The following is a 27,637-nucleotide window of genomic DNA, read 5'->3' as shown; positions in this document are numbered from 1 at the left end:
GCAAATAAATTTCACTACATACAGCAAATAATAAATGGGGTTATTAAAGAATCAACAGAAGTTGTCACCTACAGCCTGGAAGGGCAGACTGAAAGGTCTGCCTTGGCGTGCCCAACACAGAGCCAGTCTGAGCACAGGTAAAACTGCATCTCAAGTACTGTCTGCAGGTTCAAGTGCTGCCAGTCACCGGTTAAACACCAGCTCTGCATTGCCATCATCTCAGTTACTGCCATTCCCTTTCTAGTGGAAATCTGCTTCCCGGGGCAGCAGCAGGGAAGTGCCACCTGAGCGGCTGACCTTCAAGAGCCCGCTTTTCCAGCCAAATACGACTTTTGCCATGACAAAGCAGTTTTTCCAGGCTCTCACCACAAAGGCAGAGCAGCTTTGGCTTTAATTATATCCTCAGTGCAGAGAGGAGGGCAAAGCAGAGTAATTACCATTTCAGCAACAAGAAGTAACCTGAATTTGCCCTAATAAGAAGCATATTTAAGCTCTGTAGCAGATGCTGGTGGCTGTGCGAGGTTCGATGCTTCATGTTTTTCCCCTTTAAAAGCTGTTCTTCTCTCACTTTTGAGGCAGTTCATCCTGTATTTCAGTGTCTTTCACTGAGGGGCTCAGTTTTGTGTTGCCACCCTCTTGCCTACTTTTGGGCAGCCCCTGGACTCCTCTAGCCTCATCTGTGCTGGTGTGTACTTAAACCCCTACCAAAATGCCTCTTTGCAGATTCCATGGAATATGCAGCCCCTTGCATGTGGATATTAACCTAAAAGGCACAAAGCCCACCAGAGCCCATTGCCTTCCTGAGCCTGCCCTCTGGAAAAGGGTTATTTCACCTTCAGCTTCCCTCGAGCAGCCTGACACCACACTGGCACATAGATTGCAGGGATTTATTTTCAGCCCTTGCACTCGTGCCTTCCCCTCTGGGGCAGGCTCTGCACTCACCTTGCCCGGTCCCTTTCATCTCCCAGTCCACTGGAACTGTGTCTCAACCACTGACACGCTGTTCTAGCCCTCGCAGAGCCCATGACCTCTCCTTTCCAAAACAGGCTCTAACCCAGTCAGCTTATCAGCATCAAGCTGTCCCTTCCCCAGTCTCACGGATCTGAATGAGGTCTTCCTGCCTCACCCACTCCTTTTTCTGAGAAACACCATTAAAATCTGATTAATACGCCCTCACATTCCAGGGATGCAACGGTTTTATGAGCAGACTCAGGCTCTAAAACAGTGAAACAAACTGCAATGAGGGCAATGCCAACAGGAAATACCACAGGGCAAAAATTAAGCTGCAAACCCAACATCTGCCTTGCAGTACTCGAGAACATGTTTGCTCCTCTCATCCTGGAGCTCTTTTCCTTTGGAAAGGAAGAAGGGGGCACAGAGCTTCTTAAATGGGATAAAACTTGATCCTCAACAGAACGCAAGGCAGCGTTCTGCTGGCAGCGAGGATACGACGCAGGACATAATCCCTGCTAACAGTGTACAACTGCTGTCTCCAGCCAACATTCCCAACCACAGCTTACCCGTTCCGATGATATTTGTACCTTGGTTTTACTATACTACAGCTTTCCAGGACCCATGACCTGGCAAAGTCCCGTGCTCATCCTCTACACATCCAAGCTCCATCCAGCCAAAGCCACGATGTCCCCCTTTCTGGGCACTGTTTTCCTTCGTGCTCCCTAAGCTCCGGTCTCACTCCCCTCAGCTGGTCCACGGCACACCCTGGATGTACAAACGAAATTATCAATGGCACCAAAATGACTCCTGAAATTCCTCCTGCTGATAAGGACAAGAACAGCGCGGGCAGGCCTGGCTCTTCCCTCTGCTCCTCCCCACAGCTCCGGCAGCCAGGATTTCCCTGGGCCAAGCTGAACCAGGACAGGGTGTTACAGGGATGCGCGCGCCAACAGCACTCCAAGCTCAAGCCGGCTCTTACAGTAAGAGTTAACGTCGTGAGGCGCTGCCTGGGTTTTAATTAAACAATGATGCACATTCCTCATCAAAACCCAGCATGGATTGCTCCCTTTGCAGTGCTGCTTTCGCTAAAATCCCATGGGAAGCGCTTTACCCCAAACACACCCTTTTGCCTCGCGCGCTGCCCTGCCCACCGCCAGCACGGAACTGGTATTTACCCCACTGGTAATTCCTTTAAGCCTATTAGGCCCAGAGGAGCAGCAGCCTGCAGGTCATTTCTGCACCACAAACCACCAACTTCCTTGTCCCAAAATCAGAGTGTTTTAAATGACACAAAGCCAAATAACCCATGAGCTGTCCCTGAACTATCCGTCTGCCTTTCCTAAGGATGGGAAGCATAAAAATTCCACAGAGAAAAACCTCTATAATACCCAAAGCCCCCTAAACAATAAACCTCCCAAATCCAGTAATAAAACTGAAAGCAACCCGAAAGCACGGCTCAAGGGGGACTATCCCTGTTTACACTAAGAACACTCCAGCAGACAACTATCAAACAAAGGATTTTCCTTCTTTGGACACAACTTCCCCAGCAAATCTGCTGCCAGGATGAAAGGAGTCAGAGTGCAAACCCAGGAGGAGCTCCCTGCAACCACATGCACGAGAGCTCCTGAAACCCCAGCTCCGCCAGGGTATGCTCATCTCTCCCGCAGGTTCTCCCTGGGACAGGAGGCCACAGGCACCACTGAAATCAAACGCGATGAGCAGACACACAGCAACCCAGGATTTATGTCCTGCCTTCAACAAAAGGCTCCTCCTGTGTCCGAAATGTTTCAGGCTTCATAAAAGGAATTTCTCCTTTTCCCATTTTCCCCCTTCCTCTCCTCACTGACCACGTTTTGGCATCAGCGTACAGCAGGCCACATCAGTTCTCCTGAGCAGCTGTCCTCCTGCTGCTTCCTCCTGCACTTGGATTGCTGCTGACAGCATCCCTCCGTTAATTCTTGCTTAATCCACTCACTTGCTGGGCACGTAGGAAGAGGGGAGTAACTTCACCATGTGTGTGAATTCTGCCAAGAACACACAACTTCCACAGTGCAACCAACGTGACAGAGAGAGGAAAAATCCCTTTCCTGAAGCTTTTCTCACCAAGCAGATAATGCAACTAACTCAGTAAAAAAGGGTTTTTTCTGTTATCGGATGTAAAGCTGATTCCCATGATTAGCACTGTCATTCCCTGATGTGGGATCATCAGTTGTATTGAAGAGGAAAGATTAACAAAGGTACTGTCATTCTGGCTCGAAGTTTTACAACTACCCCTGGACAAACTGGTTCACCAAGGAGGAGCAGGAAACAAAACACATTGCAGTTCCCTTTTCCCAGATTCACAGTGCAGTTCAGGAGAACAAGGTGCTGCTTCTGCTTCTCAATACTCAATAGTAACAGGTTGAGGACTGAAATATCCTATGACCCACAAAGCCCCATACGTCTTTAATGCTAACATTCCAAATATTCCAAGTTACAATCTTCCCCCATTCCCCAGGTACAAGTCTATTTGAAGCCTCCATTTTAGTATTTTAAGGCCAAAGTGCTGTTCCTTTGGACACTGCAGTCCAGTCCCATCTCAAGGATGAACCACTCTGCTCTGACATTTCTCCCTCTGCAGAGGAAGATTACCCTTTGGTTAAACAAAGTGCCCATCCTATAAATAGCAGCATTTACAAGCACTTGTAAAGCTCTAATTGCTATTGCCAGGACAATTGCATAACGAGATCCAGGCATGCACTAAAGAACAGGAGTATTTTCTACAGCCCTTTTCATCATGTGCTGCTACCCAAGTGAAAACTTTACACCTTGTATTTCAATACCCATGTTACAAGGGTAAGGCAGTTAAAAGGGTAACAAATTATAAAGCACTATAAGGCAGTAGCTGCAATAATTCAAACTGGCCCCACAGAGGCAGTAACATTTACAGCAAGGCAAAAATGGGATGTTCAGTAAGCTGGCGTGTCCATGGAATGGACAACATAAATCTGAGACTGCATTCCTGATGCAGCAGGACAACAGAGACATTCATTCAGGAACACACGTTCGTTTATGTTAAAATAGGATTCAACAGCAAAATGCAACTGGCTGTAACCAAGAGGGAACACAGTGTGAGGGCTGGGGAGCACAGGGAGTCACCTCATCCTCCAAGCTTCCTGGAGTCTGCGAGACAAAGACGGGTCTGGAGGGAAGGATTTGTGACAGAATTACAGGTAATGACCCGTTTCCGTAGCTGCCAGCCCTGCAGAGCTGTCAGTGCCCGTGTGTCATGGACAGGAGCAACCAGACAGGATTCATCGACTGGAATCAGTCACTAGGAAGCAGGAGCATCCCTGGGCCTTTGCCCTGCAGTGTGCCCACGCTGTTCGGAAGAGGCAGCACAGGGGAGCAGACCTGGAACTAGAGGGGTTTGACTCCAGTTGTGTTCAGGAAACAGCTTCTGAATGTCAGCCCTTCTGGACTATGAGCCTCTGTTCTGCGCTCCCACTCCTCACCCAGCCCAGCTTCCACCCTCAGCACAGCCGGGCATGGTGCCCACCACCCTTCCCAGCAACAGGAGACTCTTCTCCTCTGCAGTGCCAAATGGTTTTAAAGGAAGAATGTGGGATTCTTCCCAGCAAAAGGAGATCCCTCCAAACACCAGCGGTGACCATACTTTCCCCTGCATGGCTATCACATTTACCACCAGTTCTCAGAGCTGAAAAGAGGCAAGACCTCCAAAGCTTTCTGCAGTCTTCTGGGGACAGCTACAACTGTTCTAAGACAACCAAAGGCAAATACTTCTCTGTGAAGATCAGCTCTGTCAAAGCCAGATTGCTGGTTCGGGTTTTTCCTCTTCATACCCCGCTGCCAGTGTGTTCTCCTCGGGAGAGAGACCCATCAAGAGCACACGGACCGAAAGAGCACGTCAGGCATTTCCTGGGCTGCACAACTACCTCATTACACCTCATTCTGCCGTAACTCCATTCTCCACAACCCTCTCATTGACAGTTTCAGAGTAAACTCTTCTCCCTTCCAAGTTTCACAGAGGGTCTAATTTGTTTTGAAAGTCTCATGAGAGCGAGCTAGAACAAACCCTACCCAAAGGAGAAACGCTTTCAGGTGCTGGTGAATCATCACTTTTTGGTACCAGCCGCTGTGCATCCTCACCCTCCTGAGTCACCCTTCCTTGCCAGCCCGCCCTCTGCACGAGGGATCCCATGGGCTCACCAGTGGGGGGGGTATCTTCAGAAAGTCCAATTCTTTTGGCACTGGGAGCTAGGGAACAAAAGCAAAACCTTGATTTATGCCAGCGGAGGAGGACACCCGGCAGGAACAACGCGGATCACCAGGCAAGGCTGAGGAGTGGCTGTGCAGGAGGTCGGTATTGCCAGGAGGCCTCAGAAAGCCCTGGTTTGTTTGCTTGTGTCACCCAACCTTTGCTTTGTGGTCAGCTGGAGCTCCTGGTAAGATTCGTTCAGGTTTCACCCTTGTAAATGTGTTGCGCCCACAAACAAGACCTTGCAAATAACTTCCCCCCATTATATGTAGTTGAGCATGAAAAGAAGACATTCCCGGGCCAGCTCCAGCACTTGCCAGGTGAAGTATTAATGACTGGGCTTGGATACAAGCAAGGAGAACTGGCTATGGAACTGAAAACATAAAGAGGTGAAGCCAAGGCCCTTGGAGGCCGATGTTCAGTTGTTTCAGAGAACCCTGCCCTATCTGCAGCTCCCAAAGGTCACCAGGGCTGTGCCCCTGGCACAGCACAGGGTGGATTCCTTCATCTGCAAGCTGGCAAATCTCCCCTCAGCCCTTTTCAGAGCCATTATAAAGCTTCTTCCTGGTTAATGTGCAGGAACAACGCTGTCCTCTTGCTGCAGGGAGCTCTTAACTGCATTTAAAATACAGCTTCATAGAATCCCAGCCTGGTTTGGGTTGGGAGGGACCTTAAAGCTCTCCAGCTCCAACCCCTGCTACAGGCAGGGACCCCTTCCACTGGAGCAGCTTGCCCCAAGCCCCTGTGTCCAACCTGGCCTTGAGCACTGCCAGGGATGGGGCAGCCACAGCTTCACATTTTGATTAGAATTCAGTTTTCCTGCACATAAGATCCTAAAGGAAAGGGGTTAAATCCCAGGCTGTGTCCTCTTCATTCTCCTCTGCTGTACATCCCAAATACAATTAAATTAATCACGTGCTGATTTATTTATACCTCCTTTGAGCGTGTGGTCTCCACAACCTTGCTTCAGAAGAGGTGAATTTGGTTCACTGTTGTTTCAGAAAGCCATGGAGCAGCCACCAACCCCTCTGCCCTCGAGCAGGCAGCACTTCTGAGCATCCCTGTCTAGGCATGAAGCCCTGAGGCGAGGCAGGGCTGTGTTTTCCCTACAGGCTCCTGCTCTGGGTGGGAACGCTCCCATTTGGCAGGCACTCCATGGACACAGCACAAGGAGAGCAAGTGATGGAGAAGCCAGCTGCCTGCAGCACAGGCAGAAATACAGGATGGAAAACAACCTTTGGCATCCCTCCACTCGATACCCCCCTCCAGAATGCCATGTTCAGTACCAGGTTTCACCAGTCAATGGAGCTCAGAGACCACCCACACCAGGCAGTATTTACTGCAAGTGCCTGTACTTCTTGTCCTCTTGGCAGCAAGGGAAGCACAGGACACTGTCCCCAGTCTCAGAGCTGACAGGACACAGGTATCACCACTGCTGGAGTCTCTGGTTTGCCACTGTGCTCGCTGCCATCAGAGCTACCAGCTGCTGCAAATGCTTTATAGGCAGCAGTGATATCACTGGGCCAGTTTCCTCCCAAGACACTGGTGAGAATTCCATGGTCATTGACACTATTTATTGCATAGGGCAAACGTCGGGTTAAAATCCTCCTCGGAAAACCCTTGTTAAGCTTGCCAGCAGGATGGAAACAAAGCTAAGGAGAGCTACAAGGAGAGCTGCTCCTGGGAGGTGGGTCTGTGCCTGACCCGGTGACACTGGAGGCAAAGAACAGAGCGAAACCATCTGTGGGCTTGGGGCTATTAAAAAATCCACCTACTTGTTACAGAAATAGCCAGGGCTCTGCAGCCCTCCCAAATAAACCTGACACATCACCCCTGCCCGCAGGATGGAAGCGGGGGCACGGATCGTTTCATACAAGCTTGCAGTGATGTGAGCAGACATTTCCTGCTTGCCTTGGAGCACGGCAGGTGCTTCTATGGCTGAAGGGCCCATAAGAAAGGACAAATCCAATAACCCCTCATAGTCCTCTTCGAATTCTAACAGGATTTCCAGTGCTGGAAGACGCGGCGGTGGCCTGCGTGGTGAAGCTCCTTCAGCGCATACACCCAGCTCACACTGTGCTGGGAGTGACTCAAATACCACTGGTACCAATACATAGATGCTACAGCTCTTGCACGTTCATCTGACTGCCAGAAAAGCGATCAGGGTGTTGCCATGTGCAGAAGAGAACAAGTGGTTTCATCAAGCCTTTAGGAAAACCTGAGGCTGCTGAAGGAGCAGCACCTTCAACAGGTCACTTCAACAGCCTAATCACCCAGAGAACACCTGGACCAATAAAACAGGGTACAGGAAACACAGTGATGGGATAGAAGACCATAAAGAAACATGACAGGTTAAAAACTGTGTGTGTGTATATGCATGTGCATCTTCTCCATGACAGAACACCCGGGCAAAGCCAAACTGCACGGTTTCCACAAGGAAGTCAGCTTTCCTCCTGTTTTAATCCTCAGGATTTGCTCTCACCATGAAGCCAACTGTGTCAGGGCACCAAGAGCCACTGACAACAACTAAAGAGTGACTGAGCATGGGGACAAGCCTCTGGGGGTAACACTGCTTGCTCCCAAGGCAGAGCAGAGCCAGAGCTGCCGGGCAGGGGGAGAACATCAGGGTTAGGTGCAGAGACCCACAGGAAGAGCTGTGGAACCCCCACAGCCCGGTCCTGCACAAGGGCAGGGGGTGACCGACATCTGTATTTGAGGTCTAAGCATTAAGATTCCTCTGCTTCTGCAAGAAGAAAGAGTTCCCACTGCATTAGTTTTCCCTGTTCTTGTGCTAGGACAGCCTCTGAAGCTGTACAGTCACCACTCATAGACTCATTCACAAAAAGCACGTGCCACCTACAGGCAAAGCACTGAGCAAAGATGTTGTAACAGGTAATGCTGCTTCTAAGCTTTCACCCAGCTGAAAAGAAACTTGTCATTGCATAGTCTTGTTACAGATGTTCATGCTCTGCTTTGGCTCTCACAGCTCTGCCATTTGATGCCTTCACCGCCTGATGTTCTACTTGCTTTCTTAAGAAGACTCATATGCTATAAAGCTGTGTTCAACAGCTTTGGTTTTACTGCTAACACCACATTTTCTTTCAGTACAAACAGCCAATATTGTCCAGCAGCAGTCTTCCCCACTCAATTCACTATTCTACCTCCCAAATGTCTGTGTTAGTCATAACAGAAGCATGTAGTCAGGCTTAGTCAACAAGCAACTACACTTAAGCCCAAAACACTTGTCCCAAGCACTCCCTTAGAAATGAACTGCAGCATAAAGGGACAAAAACACTGAAGTGGCCCTGCTCTGCACAGGGGTTGGACCGGATGATTCCCAGAAGGGATATTCCATTCCATGAACAATAAACAACTTCTAAGCTGCTCCTTTAAGCTGTAGCAACCTTTGTCTGGAAGGTGTCCCACGGGCAGGGACCCCTTCCACTGGAGCAGCTTGCTCCAAGCCCCTGTGTCCAACCTGGCCTTGAGCACTGCCAGGGATGGGGCAGCCACAGCTTCTCTGGGCACCCTGTGCCAGCGCCTCAGCACCCTCACAGGGAAGAGCTTCTGCCTCAGAGCTCAGCTCAGTCTCCCCTCTGGCAGGTTAAAGCCATTCCCCTTGTCCAAAGCCCTTCTCCAGGTTTCTTGCGGCCCCTTTAGGCACTGGAGCTGCTCTAAGGTCTCTCTGGAGCCCTCTCTTCTCCAGGCTGAGCAAACATGAAATATGAACATGAGGAACCAAAGCAGTGTTACATTTCCTCCCATTTCTGAAGTATGTCTAAGCCAATTCCCTGTCAGCACAAAGCCTGCACACATACGAGCCATCGCCTGCTACCTTCCTCTTCACAAACATGATGTTATACAGCACAACCAAGGCCCGGAATGAGTTACTGATCAACACACAATCTAGAAGATATTGACTACAACACAGTCCCCTCCATCTCCCTGGATGCTTCAGAAAGCACAAAAGAGGGGAAAATGCCCATTAATTGAAAGGCAACAGCTCAGACACTTTAAATGTTCATGTCCCTATTGAGGGGGGTGGGAGAAACAAGGGAAATAGCAGAAGTGGGAGAAAGCAGCACTGAGAAAGCATGGAGGGATGGAGAGCCAGCCGAGCCTGGCTGCGAGCACACCCCTGTGCTAGCAGGGGCATGGAGCAAGGCAAGGGCAGGCGACGGCGGCTGCTCACTCCATGCTCCCACCCTGAGCACAGAAGTGCACTTTAACCACAAGTCAACATTTTCTGGTAAGCTTTAAGCACAGAAGCCACAGAACCACTCAACACATGGAAATGAAGCTCAGAGTAACATAGAAACACTTTACACAGTGCAGACCTGTCAAAGAACCCATGGTGCGCTGTGGAGATCACCTCCATTTTAAGGCTTATTTTGGAGGTCACAAAGATCAGCAGGAAGGAAGGGTCACCAGTGGGCTCTCAGCAGTTCAGCCAGACCCTGGGCATCAGCACTCGCCTGCCTGGGAGCATCCAGGCCCAGATGCTTCCCTTGGATCACAGCCACACCACTATTACAGCAGCCCCAGAGCCTGATCCACATTTCTCAGGGCATATCCAAAGGAAGGGATTTTTAACAGCATTTTAGTAATCTGAGAATGATCTCACACTGAACTTAGAAACACCACCTTCCCAAGCTCACTGCAAAGAGGGTTCCTTTGAAATCTGACCCAAAGCAAAACCGGAGTTCCCCCAGCTCCTCACCTCCCTCCTTGTCCATTCCTGCCCCCAGAAAGCCACATGGCAAAGTGTCACTGACCAATCCTGGGTTTAGCTTCACTGGTAACAGCACTGGATGCCTCTGGAAGGCACGAGACGCATTCACCAACTTCAAGAGGCACGGTTAAGTCCTGCAGCTCCTGGGCAACCTGTGGAGCCAGCTCTCTCACTGACCTTCCTGCTGCAGATCTGCATGTTCAGGCAGTGGCACGATGCTCTCCTAAGGACAAGTAACTGACTCTGGATCCACAGTTCCTGCGGGAGGAATCTCATCTGAATCAAATCCTCAGACCAGCTTTGCCAATCCAGGCAGCTGGATGTGAAGTCAAATGTGTCTTCAGCTTCCTCAAGCCTGTGGCCAGCTTGGCCAGTGCAATCAACGATTCACACATCCCAGCACCCTTCATGAGACAGCAGCCGGTGGAGGATGCTTCAGAAGTGACAAAGGCACAACATACCTTTGCTTTTCAGTTTCCTGTAGTCTGTAGATTAGAGACTTGATGAGCCAACAGAAGAGCAGGTGAATGCAAGACGGATATGCAGGATGAGGAGATCTACCTGACCCAAACTGCCCAACGTCCAGGCAGCACACAGCCTGGTTGTTTTGCAGCAAAACGATAAACTCTCCAGACGGTGATGCTTAATAAAAGCCAGTCCAACTTCTTCTAAACACTGCTTTGCACATTGGTTTAAAGCCAATATTGGCTAAACAGTTATAAACAACCTCTGTTAATGATACAGTTTAAAATATACACTCATGTCTCAACAAGCTTTTCACTCCAGGCCCCTCTCTAGATGTAATCGAGGGCAGAGCCCTTGAATCCGGCCAACACCATGCTCTGTAGTCGCTCTTTGAAGACAGGTTCTGGTGCTGTCTGTCTCTGATCGTTAGCAGTTACTACCCCTGGTCTCAAACTAGTCAGACAGCTCCCCAGCCAGAGCCCATCAAGCACTGGCAGTGGCCTCCACTCAAAGCAATGCCAGGGACTCGGCAGGAGCAGGAAGCTCCAGGGCAGCCAAGCATCCAAACAGCATCCACTGCCTTCCAACATGGGCCATCACCATTTCTAAAGCTCTCCAGACACTAACCTGCCTCCTGTTTCATGGCTCCCTTCTCACACTGCTGAAGATGTTCTCAAACTCTGGGTTCAGGTGCTGCTCCCACATTCACAGCCTTTTCCACACTCCCATCAGCGAGTCCTGGCAGAACCAGTGTCATTAGCAGGATGCTGAGATGTAGATCTCCAGAGCAGAGCTGCTTCACAGTGTGGAAGGAGCCAACATAAGCAGAAAATGGAGCAGGTCCCCATCTATAAAGGCTTGAAAGCAGTAAGAAAAATCCAGGCTACAGCAGCCCTGAGCAGGAGCAGAATGGGAAGCAGACATCACCCTGCCCTGAGAACCTGTGGGAAGGCTCCAACTGTCCCAAGATACAATGATGCTTCTAACTCACCAGGAGGAACATCACCGAGCTCAGCTTCCCAGGGTGATTAGGAAGGATGTAGCACACATACAAGCACAATCACTGAAAACTACACTAACCTGCTCCTTACAGAGCCAGGCTTGTGCAAAACCTATCTCAGTCAACCATACATCTGCAGTACAGAAAAGCTGGATTCAAAACTGACTCCTTTCAACACTGTGTACAACTGATACCAAACAAACAGGTCGCTGTGTGATCATTACAAGTATCACAAACACTTTAACTATCACAAAATCCCTAAAGATACTACACATGCTGGTTAGGAATCAATACCAGTACAAGTTCACAGTATTCTAGACCAAATATGAGACAAAAGGCTTCATGTTGTTTGTGAAGGGTGTCAGCACCAGGACTTAAGTTCCACCCCTGCTTCAATACACTCTCATTTCATTCCTGCATGCACATAAACAATGAATTCCACCATTACAGCTGCTAGTCTCCCCCAGCCTTCAAGACTTCACCCTCTCCATCATGGCATCACCTCCTTAGGGTTCATCTTCAGGCATAAGCACCAACACGACAGTGGCACTGCTTAAGCAAGTACTCCATGTAAAGAACCCCAATCAAACCACGACCCGCAGACACGCTTCTTGCACGTGGTGACAACCCAGCACACAAGAAAGCTGCTCCCTGCTCTAACCCAAGCCTCCGTACTCCAAGCGCAGCGCAAAGGCTCTGATGGAATCTGCAAGCACTGCAGAAGCAAAAGGAAGCACAATTCCAATATGTTTAACAACTGAATTAGCATAATGCTCACCACGCAGAAAGCCGCTTCCCTGACCTTGAAACGCTGCTCTATAGCCATCGATGAGCCCTTCCTATGAGTGCTGTGATCCAACTACTTCCTATGAGTGCTATGATCCAACTACTTCCTATGAGTGCTATGATCCAACTACTTCCTATGAGTGCTATGATCCAACTACAGCAAGGAAGCAGTGAGAAAACATCCGCTGCTCTGTCAAGTTGAGCAAGAATGGCTCAGACATGTGGAACCCTCTCCTGCAGCCTTACACCACCATGCAGAGACAGTGAGCATCTCTGTCCTAAGTAGGACTGAATTTAGGAGAGTAAGGAAAGCTGGGAAGTTGTACTGGAACTCTGCATAACCAAATTAGTTCATTTAATCTCTCATTCACACGCAGTAACCACAGAGAGCTGCAGTGATTTTTTTAACACTCAGATTGTGAAGAACAAACTGAACATTATGATGACCAGTGAGGATTTCAATACATTAATTTAAACATGTTTTAGAAATGGTTAATGTCACTTGCATAAATCAAGACATCTGTTTCCTTGGACATAACTTACCGTAGGCTCAAACATGCCCTGCATCATTTGTACGTGGGGACTACAGCAACAGGATGATATTTAGGCGAGTCTGCAACCATCATGTTGCTTAAAATATTCTAAGAGCAGATTACACCAATATCTGACATTTAATAATGCCAAAAGAGTGAGAGCACTGTTTGACCACAAATAATAGAAATGGCTTTTCTTGTGAAGGCCTCTAATGCAGCAGCTGAGCTGCACAACCCCAGCCCGAACACTCCTTTTAGAAAGGCATCTGTGCCCGTTTTGTTCAATGGAGAATTCTGAGTGTTCTCACGAAATATCAAGCACAATTCTGGTGGCCAAAAATTCCAGCCCTGTTTAAAACACATCATGGCTTTGCTGGGCAGAATGCCTTCATTACGGATGAGACAGCTTTGTCCATCCAAAGCCTTGTATGGTTGAACATGCTTGCAGCAGATAAACATCCCTCTTCAAGTCTGGCACAACTCGCTCCCTACCAGGAGTTCCTGATACTATGGCTGAGCTGAAAAAGCAGCCAGACTTATTGCAGGCTGCAGTCTGACCTCATTAAAACACAGAACAAAGACAAACTTACATCCCATTCCTTTTTATGTTTCAAATTCTTATCAACACTGTGAAATAAAGATCACCCTGGTTTTACAACAGGAGGAATAACAAGTCTCAGAACTTCACATCTATTGATATGAGTTGTTGAAAGGCACGGGAAGCATGTTTACCAATACCAGAAAAAACAGTCATTATGAAAACAAACAGAAGGGACTGATGTGTGTGGCAACAACATTATCTGCATCAGCAAAAGCACACACAAATAGTCATATTTTCATGCACTGCACTAAAATACTGGCAGCTTTTTACCCTTAGGAACTATGAGGGGTAAAACGGTTTTTAATGACTAGATTTAAGGACAAACTAACAAAATAAAGCATCAGCATCTCCTCTTCGCCACCTCTTCTCCATCGTATCATGCTTAGCTATTTTCAAAAACTAAACGCAGCTTATTTTCTGTTTCTTCTATTTTTGCCACCATCTCCTTTGCACCCAAGTGCTGCTTGTGCAGCAAAGCCAAAGCTGTGCATGGCTCCCTGGGCTGGCCCAGCTCGAGGAGCTCCCACGCTTCCCAGAGAGGCCAGAGCTCGGCAGCCTCCGCTGCCGCACGGGAACTGGGTCAGGTCTGTGCTGCAGCTCACAGCTCCCTCCCCAGCCCCCAGCCAAACCAAAGGGGTATTCAGAGCTGGGAAAGAGCCCGAGATCAACTGCCACCCCCCAGAAAGCTTACACTAAATCTGTAAAATCAGACACACCAAAATCACACCAAAGCTGGGGCCGTTCGCATGCTGTACTTACACTCTTGGAAGTGCTGGAACGCACACGACCCCTTTTTCCTTCAAGTGAAAAGGGTGCAGATAACCAAACCTTCAGCAATTGAATCGTTATCTTTTCGTACTTGTTACAGCAGGCTAATGACCATCCTGACTCATAATCACTGCAACAGTACAAAGCTTTGAGCTCTCACACTGCTGCAAGACCAACGCTTATCTTCTTTCAGGCACGCAGCAGCTTTATTACTGCCCAAAACTCAAAGTTTGGGCACTTAATACTGATAAGAACTTTTAATGAACAGCTCTGGAAGTGGCTTTAAAGCAGCTCAGATTCCCTTCCTCTCCCCCCCACTATTTCCAACATTTAAGTGCATGCTCATAGGACATGACTCAAAACAAAACCAAGCAATGTTTTGGATAATAATCCTCTCTAGTCCCAGATTGCTCACGTTGCATCACCGCAATCACACAGCCGAAGAACAAATTCATTTCCTCTCCAAGCATGTTTCATAGTGATGAGTATTAAAAAAAAACTCAGCTCCCATTGTTTCAATGTAATTTTAAGGTATTCAGGAACTGAGAGAATATGTATTAACAGTCTCCTAATTATACAGATGCACTGAAAAATAACCCCGACCAGCTTGGGAAGCTGTTTGAAGGCTTTCTTGTCTGCAGAAGTTCCAGCATTAGGTATTTTCCAGAACAAACCAAAGACAGCGGGAGGCAGGAAAATAAGCCACCTTGATTTGAGAAAAGAATCTGAAGATTAGGCTGTTTCCAGAAGTATAACCTAGGCTCTTAAAAGAAGTATTGAAGCCTAGGCCCGAGGAAAACCATCATCCAGCAGATCTACGTATCCTTTTCCCATCAGACATTCAGGTCATACCAACATGAACCGATATCCAGTCATGAGAAAAAGAGGGAGACGTTACTCATGTTTTTAAACCAGTAGCTGCAAAAGGATAGGAAAGACTTACTGTGTTTCGCCAAAACTCAATATCCAGGTTTTCTTAGTCCCTGCACTGGGAAAGCCTGCATGTTCAACTGCACAGGGCAGGTGCACCTAGAGCTTGCCAAGCATGAGGTCTTCCAGTTACACTGTTAAATCTACCAGGTGTGTGGCTGTCCAGAAGGCTGTTACCAGGATTCAGGACTAGTTTGCTGCGGAGGTAATTCCACAGCTCTCCTGTCGCTATTACTCCAGTCTCTCTGGCTGCACACTCAAGACAACCCCACAGTGGCTTACACTGCAGAGGCTACTACTGCAATCAGTGTAGGAGCAGTCAAATAGACTTCTGAGGCAAAAGCAAAAGGTTTGTGGCTTTTTCCATAGGATGTCTTTGGGCAATTCCTACATACACAACAAAAAACACACCGAAACCATTGCAACATTCTCAGGTTCTACTCACCCTCATGCATCAAACACAAACAAGTGATACAGATTGTGCTCACAGCATCACTGTGAGCTTCATGCCCGGGCTTGCAGGATTAAGTAGTTTACTTCAGTCTGGCTTTTACAAACAGCCCACTGAATGCAGAACAATCTCCTATTCTATGAACATCTCTTTGATGTATCCAATAGACATCATACTTTCCTCCCAAAGGCTGCCTACTACTTCACAATTGAACAAGGAGCCCCAAAAGGCTGCACCTGCATTATGAAACAAATTAACACATAAATCAGCAGAAAAACCAAGGCACTGAATACCTCCAATGGTATCATGCAAATTCATCAAGTCATGGAAGTGAAAGACAGCCTTCCAACCAGCATCATTCACATCCTTGTACAGGAAAACATCCTGTAGGTACAAACAGCTTGCAAAGAAGAACAGTGACATTACACTTCACTGGCTGCAGAACATCCAGAACTCGCACTTAGGAATGCACACACACACCCCTTTACTAGTCAAATTTGTAAGTGACTCCACAGCTCACAACTCAGCATGACAACCTCATCTGCCAAGGGAAACTTCCCCAGCCAGTGAGCCGAGCCAAGTTACCAGCTCCGGTGGAATATCAATGCAGGAAAACATACCAAGGCCTAGAGAAAAACCTTGATACATGTGACTGCTCAGTGAGAAACTGGTACAACGTTTAAACACACGAGCAGCCTGAGGTATCAGAGAGGCAGACTGCTGCTGCCACCATCCCCCATGTCCCTACCTGACCTGCCCAGAGTAATCCTCTCAAATTATCAGACTGGTTTGGGTTGGAAGGGACCTTACAGATCATCAAGTTCCAACCCCCAACTGCTTCCCAATCAAACACGATCCCAAACCCCGTGTCCCTGGTCTGCAGAGCATTCCCACAAGCACTGCTCCATTGACATTTTCAGGACTGTGGGAAGTTTTCTTACCACTATTTAAAAACCCAAGGACAGGACAAAAATCACAAGGAGCTCTAACAACCTGGCTCTGGTGGGACTTGGAAAACCCACCACAAGAGAGAAAGCTCCATGACCTGAGATCAAACAAAGGCGAATCCCAAGGAAGGGACTAGGCAGCCAAGGCAGCAACACATTCCTCACCAGGGCAAGAGCGCTCGCTTTTCACTTGACAGTAACCAAGCACGTGTGAAAGAAGGGAGTGACAGGACTGGCTTCAAAATTATCTAGTAGTCAGAGAAACACAAGTGCTGAATGGAGCAGAGTCCAGGACAACACCCAGGCAAAACCACAGAGCAAGCAAAGAATCCCAGGCAGGACTACCTGAGCTCCCACTGACCTTCCACCAGGAGCTGCTGGTCAGGACTCAAATCCTTCACACAGGGTCTAAATTGTACCTTCAGTCCAGGAGCAGTAGGGGCTGCCACACTTGTCATAGACCTTGGAGCCTGAAGCTCTTCCTTTCAGTAAAATCTGTTTTATTTCATTTGCCTTTGGGAGAAATGAGGCACACAGTAAGAATATTATTACTGTCAGAGGAGTCTGCAAACACACGAGGGACCCAATTAGCATCCAGGATGACAGTGCTACACATGGCTGGAAACAGTACTTAAAAATCAACCAACCAAGCACCACACACAGCCACCAGGATGGCAGTGATCAGAGGTGATAAACTGCTTCATCATCAGACATCAAGATTCTCCTACTCTATTGGCATGGTGTCAGTCAAGAGCCCAGGGCATGGGGAACATACCTGGGTACTCTGCCCTTTCTCCTCCAGCCTCCAGAACTGCAGCATGAGCATAAACCTGGGATTGTGACACGTCGTTACCACCACATATAAAATGAGACAGCAAAAACCCAACAAACTCAGGAATCTGAGTTAGGAAAGAGTCCTAGTTTTGACTTCTTTTAGGGATTGGACTTCCCATACTATGACATTCTGGAGTCACTTTGTTCTATGTCTTCTCTGTACTGGAAAAGAAACACTGAGCTGAGGATTAGTTGAGCATCGTCTGAGAGAAGAGACTCCAGTTTATGAGTGTATTTTCAACAAACCATACGCCTATCAAAAGTGAATTACAGGCTGCATCTACTTAAATGGGATTCCTACCTCTTTAATTATACTCAAGTAGAAAGGCTTTATAGGTTTACTCGCTAATAAATGTCCTTGACAACTTGTACAAGAAGAGGCTGAGCAGTGATGAAAATCCTACCAAATAAAAAAGTGAAAAGAAGTTTATAAAGTCTGGGTTTTTTTTTTTTTAAATAAAGTCTTTACCTGGGTCAAGGTGCCAGGCAGCTTTATTGGAATTCCTGCCCCACATTGTCTGTTTCCCTACTGCACCCTGAAAACATCATGGGAAAACAAAGAAAAATGGTATTTTCATGTGGTCATTAAAAGGATGCAAACCCTTCAGATTCCTGGAAGAGAGACAAGGCAAGGAAACACCAACAACCTTCAGTTCTGGCAAAAAAGTACCTCTGAAGCAGCTGAACAACTTCCCAGTTACCCTGGAAACATAGTTCACCTCTTAAGCCTACCATGAAAACTGCCTGCAGTTACCAGGGTGGCAGGAAGCATCAGCTTGACAAAATGTCCCTTGCTGCGTGCTGCCGTTCCTGCAAGGCAGTACCCCTGTTCTACCATCAGCAACACTTCATCTCCAGCACAACTGTGCTGCTAAACTCCAGGGAATCAAATCCATAGGTATTATAAGAGGTTACGATTTCTCTTCATGGTACAGAAGAGCTCCGCCATCTGCCAAGTGTGATTCCCCTTAATCCCATTCCTCACACACAAATCAAAAACACAGGGATTACGCCACAGAAATAGAAGTCAAGTCAATACCTGAACCCACAGGATTAATCTCCTACGCTCAGACAGGAGAAATGCCACAACGGTAACGATGCTGCAAACACACTGGGGAAGGAAGGCAAAGCTCTTCACAGGACTCAACACCACGCAGGAAACAGCGATTTCCCAGATCGGTTTCACCCTTCCAGAATCCCAGCTCTGCTCCCTCCCAAATCCAGGCGCAGAACTCCACATTAACCCAGGGAACTGGGAACTGACCTCCTTCGGAGCAGCCTTCTCCACCCATAAACAGAACTCCACAGCCCCCATCCACACACAAACCACTTACATTTGGAATTTAGGAAGGAAAACGAAACAACTAAATTGCATAACACAGCACAAATCTGCCCTCCCGAAGGCCAGACGGGCTTGTAAAACAAAGGGCACACACGCGGGCTGATGTGCCAACAAGCCAAGGTATGTGCATCTGCAACTGAAAAGAACCGGCGCAATGACCTTAAACGGCGCTTAAAACTGTTTCAGGTGCGTTTCCCGAAGTCCAAGGCAAAAGGGAGTCACATACCGCGCTTGGGATGCTAAACCTCTCCCGCAGACAGCTCCTCACCCGAGCAGAAGTCGGCTCTGCCGTGAACTCTTCGGTGGCAGAGGGAGGGGGGGCATCTTTATTTGTCCATTTAAGAACGCCAAGCACATTACCGTCACTAATCCAGAGGGGAACAGATAATTGCAGCGCTTACAAAAGTCATCTTGGATTACAGAAATAAGGCTCTAATCTGCCGCGCTGGCCAGCAGAACATTACACCCATGAGCCATCAAAATCACCCCCGGAGCACCCGCACCGGCGCGGGGCAGGGGCACGGGGGGATCTCCGTGTTCCGAACACAAACACGCACCCGCGGAGCCAACTTCTCCCCTCGCCCTTGGTTCTGACGCAGTGAAAAAGCAGCAGCGAAGCGACCCCACCACCACCATGGGGACGGACCCACGCGGACCCCACACCCCCAGCCCCGGTTTGCCCGCAGGACCCCGTGTGTGGCCATTAACCACCACCACCCCCCCAGCCGCCGCTACGGGGGAACGCGGAGCCGCGGGAGCAGCAGGGGAGCCCCCCCCCAGCCCTTCCCATGGGGTTGGGGCTCGGGGCGCTCCCTTCACGGTGAGCGAACCGGACGCTCCCCGCCCCGGGCCGCCTTTGTCCCGCCGCCAGCCGCGCCGCGCCGCGCTCCCGCCGCCCTGCACTTACCCTGCGGGGCACCGGCTCGGTCCCGCGGGGCAGGCGGCCCCGGACGGCGCTGCCCCCGCCGCAGCGCGGAACTTCCCAAGTAACTTTGAGCGCGGCGGAGCCCAGCGGCCTGCCCGGCTGAGGGCGAGCGGCGGCCGGGCACGGCCGGACACCCCCACCCGGGGGCGGGGCGGGGCGGAGCGGGGGCCGCCCCTCCGCGTTCCCCGGGGCGAGGGGCTGCCGGAGGGCGGCGGAGGGGAGCGGCGCGGCCGGGCAGGGCCTGGCGCGGTCGGGGTCCGGCTCCGTGTCCGGGTCCCGCCGCTCCCCAGACCGAGCCGCGGGGCCGCGCCCGGTCCCGGTCCCTTCGCCCCACAGCGCCAGGAGCGGCGGCGCGCGCGCAGCCCGGCCCGGCCCGGCCCGGCGGGAAGCGCCTCTGTTGCCATGGCGACCGCGCGGCTCCGCCGGGGGTGGGCGGGGCCGGCCGCACGCAGCACGGCGCCCGTTCCCGGGTGGCTCCGCCCCCTTTTCCACCTGCTCCTCGGTGGTCCCGGCCGCGGCGCGGGAGACGCGGGTTCGAGTCCCGGCCCTGCCAAATCCCCCCCCTCCGCCCCGGCCCGGCCCGGGTGAGCGCAGCCGCCCGCCCGCAGCCCCGTGCCGCTGCCCTGCCGCCTCCCCGGGCCTCTGAGCCTCCCTGGGTGCGGGGCAGGGGCGGCCCTTCCGGGTGAGCTTTGTGCCACCATGGCTCGGGCGCCGCGCTGAGGGCTGCAGGGAGGGGCCGCGGTGCCGGGGGTCAGGCCGGGGAGCCCTCCCCTCACAGCGCCTGGTTCTCCTCAGCCGCTGCCCCCCCCAGCCATGGCGCCCGAGCACGGAGCCTGCCCGCAGCCGCCTCCAAGGCCGTGCCGTGGCTGCGGGGCTTGGAACGCTCCGAATGCCGCTTCCCGGCCTCGCAAAAGGTGCGGCCCTGCGAGGAGGCCAAAGTCGGCTCCTGGGTCAGGGCCGGCGCCGGGCTTGTGACTCACGGAACCCGGGCAGGGCTGGGCTGGGCTGGGCTGCGGCCATGAGCGGGTACGGCAGGAGGAGGGCAGGAGGGAAGTGCTGTGGCATAGGGACAGTGCCGTGGCATGAGGACAGTGCTGTGGCACAGGGACACTGCCGTGGCACAGGGACAGTGCCGTGGCAAAAGGGCAGTGCTGTGGCACAGGGACAGTGCCGTGGCACAAGGGCAGTGCCGTGACACAAGGGCAGTGCCGTGGCACAAGGGCAGTGCCATGGCCCAGGGACAGTGCTGTGGCACAAGGGCAGTGCTGTGGCACAAGGGCAGTACTGTGGCCCAGGGACAGTGCCGTGGCACAAGGACAGTGATGTGACACAGGGACAGTGCCGTGGCACAAGGACACTGCTGTGGCACAAGGGCAGTGCCGTGGCACAGGGACAGTGCTGTGGCACAAGGGCAGTGGCACAAGGGCAGTGCTGTGGCACAAGGACAGTGCTGTGGCACAAGGACAATGCTGTGGCACAAGGTGCTGTGGCACAAGGACAGTGCTGTGGCACAAGGACAGTGCCGTGGCACAAGGGCAGTGCCGTGGCACAAGGACAATGCCGTGGCACAAGGACAATGCCATGGCACAAGGACAGTGCTGTGGCACAAGGGCGGTGCCGTGGCACAAGGACAGTGCTGTGGCACAAGGACAGTGCTGTGGCACAAGGACAGTGCTGTGGCACAAGGACAATGCTGTGGCACAAGGGCAGTGCTGTGGCACAAGGACAATGCCGTGGCACAAGGACAGTGCCGTGGCACAAGGGCGGTGCCGTGGCACAAGGGCGGTGCTGTGGCACAAGGACAGTGCCGTGGCACAGGGACAATGCTGTGGCACAAGGGCAGTGCCGTGGCACAAGGGCAGTGCCGTGGCACAAGGACGGTGATGTGGCACAAGGACGGTGCTGTGGCACAAGGGCGGTGCCGTGGCACAAGGACAGTGCTGTGGCACAAGGACAATGCTGTGGCACAAGGACAATGCTGTGGCACAAGGGCAGTGCTGTGGCACAAGGACAGTGCTGTGGCACAAGGACAGTGCTGTGGCACAGGGACAGTGCTGTGGCACAAGGGCAGTGCTGTGGCACAAGGGCAGTGCCGTGGCACAAGGACAGTGCCGTGGCACAAGGGCAGTGCCGTGGCTCTTGCAGACACTGATGGTCCCGAGCAGTCCAGGCTCTGGATGTCTCCGTGATCCGTTCCCCAGCTGCAGGAGCAGCCCCGGCTTAGCTGCGGGTGCTGCCTCTTAGCAGGTGCATGGATGGGAGCCAGCAGAAAGCTTCAGCAGCCGAAGCATCCATCCCTGCGGCAGCTGCAGGGGTACGCGAGCCTCGGCCCCTGTCCCCACCCTGGCTGTGCACGCCCGCATCCCAGTTACATTCAGATCCCTTTCCCTTGCTCCCAAATCAGGGTAATAGATGTGTTTTCCCCACCTTAGCCAGCCTTTTATCTTCGCCACGCACACAAACACAAAGGGATCCCCATTCCTTGCCTCATTTGCCTTTCTTTTCTCTGAAACCACGACATAACCTGTCCCCTCATCCGCATATCCCCCCTCCGTGCATGCAGCTCAGGCTGTCAGTGGTACCTGCCCCCATGGAAGAGGGGGATCCATGGCTCGGGTCGGTGCCTATGCAAAGAGCATCTTCCTGCTTCTTGCACCTCTTTGAAGTGGTTCTGTCCCACCCATGGCTTGGGAACCCCAGCTGTAACACACGGGGCTTTCAGCAGGTAAAGCCAACCACCGAAACCATCTGATCAGTTATTCAGGAGCCGCTGTAATGGCAGCACCCTCCACAAAACACCTACATGAGACGAGGGAACTGGGCGAGCCGGGCTCCGGAGGCTCCGCAGCCTCTGCATTCAAATGGGCGACTCCAGGAAGAGCAGGCACCTTCCCAGGAAGCTGCAGCCGTGTTTCCCACTGTCTGCAGAGGAGCCGCAGCGGGAGCCTTTGCGAGTGCCCCGGGACATGAGAGCTGAGAGCTTCAAAGGACCCACAGAGATGCTTCAAGCCCCAGCATGAGGCAGCGGCAGTGCAGAGCTGTGGTGGGTGCCACGGCACAGAGCAGGCCTGGTCTCGACAAGCCTCCAGTGCAGAGCTGGAGGGGCCATATCCTCACCCTCACCTGGCTTCTATTGCCCTGGGGACATCCCAAATGTGTGGGAATGGGAATGGCTGAAGTACGGGTCCAGCGCAGAGCAGGGAACCATGGAACTGTGAGAGCCAGGTACCCAGCACCAACCAACACACTCAGCCCTTGCACCCCAGCTCAGGCAGGAGAACACCATCACCCACCAGCACCCATCATCACCCACCACCACCCATCATCACCCACCATCACCCATCATCACCCACCATCATCACCCACCATCACCCATCACCACCCACCATCACCCACCACCACCCATCATCACCCACCATCACCCACCACCACCCATCATCACCCACCATCACCCACCATCACCCACCACCACCCACCATCACCCACCACCACCCATCATCACTCACCATCACCCACCATCACCCACCATCACCCACCACCACCCATCATCACCCACCACCACCCATCATCACCCACCACCACCCATCATCACCCACCACCACCCATCATCACTCACCATCACCCACCATCACCCACCATCACCCACCACCACCCATCATCACCCACCACCACCCATCATCACCCACCATCACCCATCATCACCCACCATCACCCACCACCACCCATCATCACCCACCATCACACACCATCATCGCCCATCATCACCCACCATCACCCACCACCACCCATCATCACCCACCACAACCCATCATCACTCACCACCACCCATCATCACCCACCATTACCCATCATCACCCACCATCACCCACCACAACCCATCATCACCCACCACCACCCACCATCACCCACCATCACCCACCACTATGGCTCCCTTGGGCAAGCACAGAGCACACAGCCCTCTAGGAAGGGTTTCATCCTCTGTGCTCCCTCCCCACCTGTGTGATCCATTCTCCCCCTGCTCCATCAGTGTTGGACCAGGGTGAGCCGCAATCTAGGGGCAGAGTTAACTGCAGAGCCCTGTCCCATCACCCCATGTATATACATTAGAGCTGTAATTCCACCCTGCGGTGTGGATGGCAATGGCAAACAGACACTGCCAGCTCCATCTTGCACAGACATTTGAGCTTTGAACCTTTGGTTTATGATTTCACCAGCCCATCAGTGTGATGGTATGCAACCAATATACAGCTCTCATACAGAACAGAACGACAGGCCCTTTCTCTGTAAGAAGTTTCCATTTTTAAGCACATTCTTTGCCATCAAGCCCACAAAAGGCCCTGTTGGGCTGAGGCACCAGTTTACCAGCAGCTCTGCTTTCGCATGGGTAGTGCCAATGTTTCTCCCCTCTATGACAGAATTAACTGTTTCAGAATCAACTAAGAACTGCATTAAACAGGGCATAACCACCACTGGTGGGTGTAGCAGCCAGGCTGCTCTGTGATGTTCCTCTCTCATAGTCTGTCAGTGCCCTGTAGTGGAGAAACGGGTTAATTGCATATATCCCATGGAGCGACTGCCAACCCACATTACATGCCTGCAAACCTGAGGTCAGGCCATGGAGCCGGTGTGGAGATCCCAGGCAAACCCCTTTGCTCCTTCCTAAACCACCTCTGGAGCAGCAGCTGCCCTGCTGCCTGCACGGGGATGTGAGCCTGCTCCTGTGCCGCCTCTGCCGTAACAGCAGTGGGCTCTGCCCAACCTCACCAGGGCAGTGGCCAAGATTCCCTCCTCTGTTCCAGCCATTAGCAACCTCCATCTCTTCCCGCTGAGCAAGTCGCTCCTGGTGTGCAGAGGTGCAGATGTATGCCAAACCACTTCATCCGGAGCTGGGGAGCAAGCATCTCTCTTCTCAGGCCCACGGGGGTTTGAAATGCACTGGTCCTAAGCAGCGAAGCACCTCCATGTCCCACCTTGCAACCCTCCATGATGAAAGTGCTCCCATGAAAACCAAAACTATCAGTGAAGGTTCCGGATGTGGCCTCAGGAGGAACTGACCAGGAGCAAACCGCACCTCTCAGGCGCTCAATACTGCAGGAAGGTGCTGACTGCAGATCATCTGCAGAAAGGAAGGCAGAAAATCCTCCTGCTCCCCATCACCACCACGACAGGGGCCTCAGAAGCTCCTTTCCCCGCTCTTCATCCTCATCCACCGTGAAAATCGGTGCAGAGCTGCACAGACAGCACCAAGGGCCCAGCACAGAGCACAGAGGAGGGCACAGCCCTGCCACAGCACACTTCTTCCTCCGGGAAGGCTCTCAACCAAGCAGCTATAGCCAGCAGTCCTTGACAAAACAACAGGGATAATCAAGCATCCCGTTTGCGTGTCCAGCGCTCTGGGGCAGGAAGGAGCTGTTAGCATGCACTGGAGGGGAGGTTCTGCTGCACGAGGGTGAACATTCCATAGGTCTGGAATCTTTGCCAGCGATACAAACCCATCCCGGCCGCGCTATCAGCACACGGCACATGGTGGGACGTTTGGGGGGGGGGGGAGAACAAAGGGAAGCAGATTTCCTGGGAGCCTGTTTGTGTTTCCCGAGGCAGAGCAGTGACTCAGATTTCAGCGCGCGCCTGTACCGCGGCCAACAACAACAACGCTGTCAGCCGAGGCGATAAAGGCCAGCGAGTGGCTTTGTTCCATTTGCTGATCTCAGAACAGCTTGAACTCGTCCACCCCAGTCCCTAAACCAGAGAGCACGAATGAGCCCTCGCAGCATCTTCCTCCCGAACAACCGAGCTCCTGGAAGCTGCCCAGAAAGCGGACTTCAGCCTAAAGCAGCCCAAATGACCTCAGTTGGTGCATGGTCACGGATGGGAGCTCTCTGCTCTCAATGTCACCCCAGTGCAGCAGGTAGAAGTGCTGCAGAAACGCTTTCGCTTTCTGAGAATTGCTCCAGGAAAAAGCACTCCGCTTCCTTGTGCTTCAGGAGCGGCTCAGCACATCCCTGCTCTTTTGTCTCCTGTGCCTGAGCTTGTTTTTCATGGCTGTGAGCTACATCCGCAGCTCATTGGAAACACCACGGCTCAAATCAGTGCAGCACACTCGGATCTAGCAGGAAACTCCAAACCCCAGGCTGGCAAATCCGGTCCTGTCCTACACACTTTGGGCTCACAGTGATGCTGGGCAGGGTGAGGAGCCCCAGCTGCCAGCACGGTTCATGCTGGTGCCCCTCACCCTGGCATTGGGGTAAGTTAGTGCCGCCTGGGCCAGCCAAAACGGGGCTTTCCAAAGGATGTTTGCTGCTCTGTGGGTAAGCCTTTGTGCAATGGCTTTATTTTCCTTAGCAAAAAGGCATCCTGGAATACGTGTTAGAACACCTTCACAGTCAGACATAGCCAGAGGGGCTACCAGGACAGCGCAGTCCTGTGCAAAGTAGGTGTTTAGAGGAGAAGTACTTTGTTTGCATGGAGGTTTAACATGTTCATTCACGCATGTTAATGATGTGTTATAAACACCCCGCTCCTTCCTGGCATTGAGGTGCTGTATGGGTGCCCTGTGCCACAGCAATGCAGGGAGGGTGACTGGGACCAAGCCCTGGACTTACCCCAGAGCTCCTCGTCCCATCCAACCCCACCACCGCCACGGGCTGCCCTGGGCATGTGCCATGGAAAACTGGTTTGGCAGCAGCAGCAGCAGCCTCAGGGCTCAGACTCATGCAGCAGAGGAGCAAAACAGGCCATGGAGAGCACTGGGGCTGCCACCACCCTCCCAGGAGCTGCCACCCAAAGTGGCATCTCCTGAAGTGCCCCTGTCTGCAGCCCTGGGAGCTTTTCTTCCTGCAGCAGCTAGGGAACCACCACACTGCAGGCTGGTGTCTCCTCACTGCAGGAGGTGGCAATCCTGATGGAAATCTCAGAGCACTTCAAAGCACAACCTCGGGATACCTGCTTGTGTGGGAAAACATCCCAGTTCGAAATGAATGAAACTCACTTCTAGGATCATTTGCTCCCCACAGCACCTTGCAGCCTGAGTGCAGAGCACATGAAAGTAACATGGGCTGGTGGAATCCCCCCTGGCACTTCACACACTCTGTGAGTTTGGGAGTGTCCTCACGAGCCTTTGGAAGCCCTTCGCTGCGAGCCTGCTCTGAAACCTGGTGCTGTGCCGTAAGAGCAAACAGGCCCCAAGAAGCAAATATAGGAAGGATTAATTAAATGCCAGGTTGTATTTAATTAAGCCTCTTCTCGCACCAAGTACGTCGAGGCAGGAATCTGGAGCTCACATCCACCCTCGCTTTTACTCCTATCCCATGCATTACGTTAGAAATGCATTGAAACTCGCTTGGTGTTGCTTCAAACACGATGCTGGGACCGATGCAAATCCTTTCTCTCTTCCCAGTGCAGGAACAGGAGCCGACAGCACATCGCGAGGAGGTGGCTGATGACACCGGGTGCTCCTGGGGTCACCATTCACATCTCCCCACACACAGCACTCTCCCCAGAGAGCACCCAAAGACCTTCTGGAGGCTGCGGGGATGCCAAGTGCCAGCCCTGCACACAGGCAGGACCCTGCTGCCTTTCCGATGCCCTCCACAGCCTCTGTGTTAGCAGGGACCGGCGCAGCCATAAAGAACCACCAGGATGGTATCGGGTTGAAAATACATTAACCATAGAGAATAGAGCTTTAATTCTTCTTTCTGAACAACAATAAGGAACAGTTGACATAAAAAACAAAAGCATGGATAAAATAATATAAAACAGATATTGTACCACAGAGTGGAATTCAAATCATCCCAGAACATTAGCAGCACTTCTACAAATATATTAAAAGCTATAGTGCTTGTTAAGCTCAATAGAGCAACTCCCAGAGACCAAAATGGCATCAACAGAGAAAAGCAGCAATTCAGTGTAGGGCAACAGAAAAGTCTAATGCCAGGACATCAGATACATTCATAACCCTGCTGTGGAGAGGTAACCCCGTGTCCCACAGAGCTTGGGATGGTTCCTGGCATCTCCACAACGGCTGCAGCAGGGCGACAGCCCAGCGCCAAGCTCTGCAGAACACACCTTAGCACAAGGGAGGTGACAGTCGTGGGTCTATGACTGGATTACCA

At 51.8% G+C, this 27,637-nt stretch overlaps 1 protein-coding gene across 1 annotated transcript in view; it reads right to left on the bottom strand.

Annotated features, from left to right (window-relative positions):
- KIAA1671 (KIAA1671 ortholog) overlaps positions 1 to 19,678 on the bottom strand; it is a 66,227-nt gene extending 46,549 nt beyond the window's left edge. The window contains exon 1 of the mRNA XM_062615819.1: positions 19,509 to 19,678. The gene's annotated coding sequence lies outside the window, so the exon portion shown is untranslated. The remainder of the gene's footprint in view (positions 1 to 19,508) is intronic.
- Between the last annotated feature and the right edge of the window lie 7,959 nt (positions 19,679 to 27,637).

Source organism: Pezoporus occidentalis, unplaced genomic scaffold (genome assembly GCF_034315485.1).
Source record: "Pezoporus occidentalis ecotype Australia unplaced genomic scaffold, CSIRO_AGI_Poc_V1 ctg102, whole genome shotgun sequence".
Lineage (NCBI taxonomy): Eukaryota > Metazoa > Chordata > Aves > Psittaciformes > Psittacidae > Pezoporus > Pezoporus occidentalis.
This window is presented reverse-complemented; position numbering and strand designations above follow the sequence as displayed.